This window comes from Seriola lalandi, unplaced genomic scaffold (genome assembly GCF_002814215.2).
Source record: "Seriola lalandi dorsalis isolate HSWRI2012SDOR001 ecotype SW California unplaced genomic scaffold, Sedor1 jcf7180002053619, whole genome shotgun sequence".
Lineage (NCBI taxonomy): Eukaryota > Metazoa > Chordata > Actinopteri > Carangiformes > Carangidae > Seriola > Seriola lalandi.
In genome coordinates, this window is record NW_019524172.1 from 258,509 (window position 1) to 264,601 (window position 6,093).

The window sequence follows — 6,093 nt, forward strand, 5'->3', positions numbered from 1 at the left end:
CTGACCCCAGCCAAGCAATTCATTCTCCTGTTACAGTATCAGCAGCTATGACAACATCGGCTGACCAAGCGGTCATCCATCCCACTGACCTGTCCTGACCAGGGAGGCCTGACCACATACTTCTCTTGACCTCCATCGCGTCCCTCCCCTCCCACCCTCTTTCTCTTCCCCTATTGAGAGGCAGGGCAGATCAAGGAGTGGGTGGGGTGATGGGTGGGACGGTGACAGGAGAGCATAAGGAGAGGGGAAAATTCCTGAGTGCTTAAATCCCTTCACATCCACCCTGGAATCAGAGAATCCAACTCACATTCTGCCCACACAAACCCAGCCCCTCTGACACTCCTGGAATGCTGAAGTTTTTTTCCTTTTTTTTTCTTTGCCAATTTGGGTAATTACCGCAGCGGTCACGGTGCTCAGAACAGAGACCGTGACCCTGGGCGGTGCACAGTGACAGCCCATGTAGCTGAGGCGGCACTCTGTTTTGTGCAGCTGAAACCAGACCTGCCGACAAATTCATCACTGACTTCTCCGCAACAGCCCATATTTGGTGACTATAATGCCTGCCGACTGGTGTATTGTGTCGCATTGGGGATCCCCAACATTCCCATGGAGTGTGGTGAAATGTTGGGTTTGTGTGCACTGTGTAATAATGGCACACCATTGATTCTTGGTTTATTGTGGATGTTTATCCCTGATTTGCCATTCTGGGTGGATTCTTATTTGGAGTTTACACAGATGATTGACACGTCATATCCATAATAATGTGAGTAGCCCATGGTTAAAAATGGCTGCTTACAGACTCAATCAAGGGTTGCACTCATTGCAAACCCTTCTGAGATTTCCAAATTTGAGGCAGGTAATGGATGCACAATAACCACTGAGTGACAAATTGAATACAAAGAGGAAAAGACAACCACAGCAACACAACCAGCCACCATGAACTTGGTTTTGCCTGCATGTTTGTTGACAAAGTGTCCACAAGTGTTTAAGTGGTTCAACTGTAGGGATGAAGTTAAGTTGAGTGACACTCACAATATCATTATTTTCCAACCATGTTTTGCGAGTGCTCCTGTGATTTTTTTTTTTCTCTGTGTGTGGTACAAGTCAGTTTCCTCTCTTTCCTGTCAAATTTTATTTTTTAAACTCCTATAATCTGAATTTGTCAGGTCAATAGCCCTCTGTCATCCACATATGGTCGTAAGATCTATGTGGCTTAACATACTGTTGTTTTTGCCTCCAGGTATGAACCGCCATAGCAGTTAGAGCTATCTCTAACATCTTTGCTGTGTCATCAAGTTCTAAATAAGCAAGTCTGTTTTTTGTTTGTATTTTTGCAGACAGCTGATGTCTTGTTTTTACACCCAGTGAAACCTGTTTGTATTTGGATCAGATGACACAAATGCAAAAGCATAATTTGTATAAAATTCATCATCTCCAAACATTTTGATCATTCTCCTGGTATAGTGTCTGAACTCAGTTCAGACTGTTTTGATCTGCAGAGCAAAAGCAGGTTGAACCTAAACCCAGATACAGTCTATATTCACAAGCTGTGATACATAGCAGGGATGTACACTGTCAGAGGTTTTAGTGGAGTCTGATATCACCCTCGTATCCAGTGGCACTGACGTAAACCTTATATTAGCCTTGACAACAGCCACCTATAATAATCTTCAAAGGCATCGGTGGTGGTATGTCTGGAGTCCAACACACGCTCATGCTCCTGACCCTGTCCCGCAGCCCTCCATCTGTGTGGGGTTCAGGTTGCACCGCATCCAGTAAATATCTCGTTTCACTGCAGGTGTTCCATCAAAGTGCTGGCTGGTGCAATTCTGGACTCAGACCCTGGCCCTGTTAAATGCCTGACTGGCTGCAAAGAGCCAGCCATTGATTAGACTGCACGCGTGTGCCGGGGCACGATGATGGGGCCTCCACCGTAGCACATCTGAACCTTGTGGCCAGAGGTGTCATCTAGGGGATTCACTCAGACTCCTTAAGGGCCCTCCTCCCTCCTCCTTCCTCTCCTCCTTCTCTTCCTTTTTGTTCCCCTGTGCTTGTAATTGAAAATGTATTTATTGCAGGGCCAGAGGCTGGACTGTGGAGAGGGAGGCACTGCAGCTTATGAAGATGTGGCTGAGGTGAGGGCCGCAGGGTTTGGCTCATCTTCAGCACCCCCACCCACTCAGGCAGTCAATTTTTTTTCTCTTTCTCTTTTTTGGCTGCTCTCTTTGTTTACCACTCCCTCACGTACTCCTCTCTGTTTGCTCATCTTTTCTTTCAGGGCCTTGCCTTTCATTTTTGCCCTCCTGCCTCTTTTATCCTTTGTCTCCCTTTATCGTTCTTGATTGGCCGTGTATAAGGACCATTTCAAATGCAAATGGTGCCACTCGGATTAATACAAGTTATATGCTGCTGATAGCAATTAGTTCAAAGGAGAGTTTTGTCTATTTTAAATCCAATTTTTTTTATTTCAGTCTTGTTGAGGGTCTCTGAAGTCTGTCCATAAAGAAATACATGAACTCCACCAAGCAGCAGATTTGTTATCTGATTTTCAACAAATTGAAAGTGAAATTAATTTCTGTAAAATTTGCTGTGACAGAAAATAAGATTCATTACCGCTAATTTTGTTTGATTGGATTATTTCAAGGGACTTGAGATTTGTTCCACAAAAGGTGTGATATATGATATGTGCTTTAACAGCATACATCAGGGAAACCAGAGACATAACTTTGTATGATACATACTTTTGTTAGAACAAAAAAATGAACTCATAACATGGATATTTTAACCTGTTTCTGTTTATATAAACTCAACAACCTAATACAACACCCTTGATATAGAAGATTATGTTCAAGGAGCGTAGGAAAAACAGTCTTGAGAGTTTGTGTATGTGTCTATTCCGCATTATTTACAAAAAGTAGTGGTGCAGTAATTTAATGTTTGAAATGCAAATTGGAGTGATGTGTTTTTGTCATATTCCTAAAACCTGAATTAACTTCTATTAATATTTTCTGTAAGAAAACAAAAAAAAAAAAACAGCTTGAGACAGGCCTCCCTTTAAAATGTGGTTTTGGATGAAACAGGTTTTCAAATGTATTTTTTGGATAACAGTACAGGCAGACTGAGAAAAGTGGGAATATTCAGGTTGTTAATGGGGAATACCTTGTCCCTGGTATCCCCTGTGTAACTAGACTGTGATCTCTGATAGCCTGAGCACTCTAGTCTCCTGCTCCCCATTAGACTGGAGCAAAACTGCAAGGCAAAAATGGCCTTTCCCTCAGCAGACCTCTTGAGGGGCCCTCGTAAAGCATGATTATCTTTTACGAGTTCCCCTCTCATTCCCAGGTCTAGCTCATTGGGGAGAGCAGTGCAGCCACTGGGCCTCCCTGCTTTATCAGACCTGTGGAAGGAGAGGAAAGAGGGGAGCGAGAGGTGAGGAGAGGTGAATGAGGTGCTGGGAACTTTCTCTCCCAAATCCTCTTTGTGTTTATGCAGGCACTGTGGTAGAAAGAATTTATCTGAAACATGTGTTGTATGGGATTTGGTTAACTCTGCATCTTGTATATCGTCCCCACAGCAATGTTTTCTTCCTGAATTTGATTTTTGCCAGGATGGTAAAGTCTCTCAAACAGCATTTGATGTAATAGCTTCTTGTAGTAAGAGGGCCTCCACCTCCTTTTCAATAGTCGGGTAAACTAAAGTTCATAGATGTTCATTGCTTTTCGTTTATGATTTAGGATTTTGATTTAAAAAAAATATTCCAAATTAAAAGTATTTGTTTGATTGTTCTTGTAGTGAGTGCAAATGTTGACGTGAGCACTGGGATAGTCAAGTTTACTGTTGAATCATCTGGAGTTTTTGTTCTAGCTAAGTGTCCTCTGATGCTGATGTTGCAGCAGGGTCAAATATATCGTATGTACCTCCTTCCCAAGACAATTTAAAGCGATATCCTCTTGGATTTGTACTTGTGTGGTCAGCACAAGGAAGCACCACAGGGCAGGTCTACTATGCCCTATTACCTCTCCTTCCCTACATCTGTCTCTGCTTTGACCCAATCTAAATCTAAACCAGAGGAAATCATCAGCAGGTTTTCTTCAGGAGACACCAAAATGTGATTCTTTTCTCTCTTCTTTAACAAAAGTGTAGGACCATTTAAGGGGAAGGTTGCAAAATGTGTCCCTTTTGTGAAGAGGCTCTAGGAGGGCGGATGGTGCGGGATGGCGTGAGCGTGCCTTGAAATCACCCACAAAGGGATTCAAGGCACAGCAGTAGCCCTTGGCTGGGGATGGTTATCACTTGCATCCGCTGCCACTGCCTCCAAGACACGCTGGCTAAAACACCAGCACTCCTGGAATCTGTCAAACTGTCAGCTGCAACAGGAAAATAAATAGGAGGGAGAGATGGAGTAATTGTAAAGAACTGTGAAAGCACAATGGCTAACTGAAAAAATCACCCCTGCAGACGGCTGATTGGTAACTGGCCTAGGGTTCGCATTTTGGCAGGCAGCAGCATGACAATGGTGTTTCTGAAATAAGATAGAGAGGCTGAGCTACGATGAAATGGTGGCCGCTTGCATTGTCTTTATAGCGATTCTTTGACTTCCCTATGACGAATCCCAGTAACACAGACACTTGGCAGACCAAAGTGGGCCACTTTGCGCTATAGAAGGCCCCTGCACATGAGAAGCCAAAGAGAACCTTTAAAAACGAAGCAAGATGTAATGCAGCTTTTTTATGCTCATTCTGGCCCTGTGATAGCTGCAGTGGCATGGATTTGTATCCCAGCTACACTGAAAGGGCTGCTGAATTGGATGGAGCTTTAAAGTGAAGCAAGAAAGCTCTGGAAAATCGGCCCTCAAAGGCACATTTCAACTGGAAAGCGTTTCTTTTAAGCTGTCACTCCTTGGTAGTTGACAATCCTATTATGGCACCAACTTATTGTAATTAAGAGAGAGAAGAGATATATGGGCAAAAACACATTCACCGGACCATCTAAGATACAAAGAACTTTGTTGTTGTTCTGTGTTTGGGGGCAAACGAAGTGCTGAGCGGCCAGATCACCTTATTTGCATTGACATGTGAGTGATGTAAAGGGTATCCAGAAGCCAGTTTTTCTTTCTCTCTCTGTCCCTCCATCCCTTCACTTGCGGGCACCACTTTAAAGAGACGTGATGGAAAATAGGTTTTATGGCTTTTCTTCTCTCCCATTTTTAGAGGTCAGAGAAATGGAGCCTTCAAAAGGAAATCCTGAGGAGGTAACGATCCTTCACCTCATCAACCCTTCTGCTAAATTCTAAATACGTTTTGCACTGAAATTGTGGCCAAAGCCCAACATAAAGCAGCTAGGAAAGGATTGTGAGCGGCAAGTCCATATGCTGCTATTTATTTGCCTGATAATAAGAGGATTGTGTGTCTTTCTTCTATACTCTCTCCACAATGGGCGGATTTTGAAGCAGGAGCAGATGATAGCCGGAGTCCTCCAGAGTGGCATCAGCTGCCATTGTAGTAACCGAGAGATGTCCTGAAATGTTGGACCGATGACAGTGATATAAAGCCCCCTGTGCATTGTGGGTAAGGAGTGTGCACATGTGGTTACTCTGCAAGTGGCTGTTCTCCCTGTAGGCATTGAAGCCTGACCTTTGACCTCTTTTCCTGACATGTTCCCACATGGCTATGGTTGTGACCAACAATGTTTGAAGATTTAAATGAACCAAGATCTTACTGATTAAGGTTATGTTTTTGTATCTTTATTTGCTGTGACAATTAAATAAAGAGAGAGCTAATAAAGTTAGGGGTCAAAGTCTTTCACGCTGTTCATAATTTTTAGTCTAGATGTGTCTTTGCATCTGATACTCCCCTCTTACCTCTTTGATCTCCATTCTCTGCTCCTTCTCTGTATGGACCTGTCTTGTGTTACAAATGAAGGTGCTGAGAGGGTCAAAATATCAAGGGCCAAACCGCTGATATGCAGATACATAGAGATACTTCTCCAGTGCTTCTCCACACCTCCAGCAGCTGCGTTTTAGGGCCGTCACTCATCCTCTTGCCCACAGAGACCCTACAGCTGTGCCACAAATCCTCTCAACATCACGGCTCT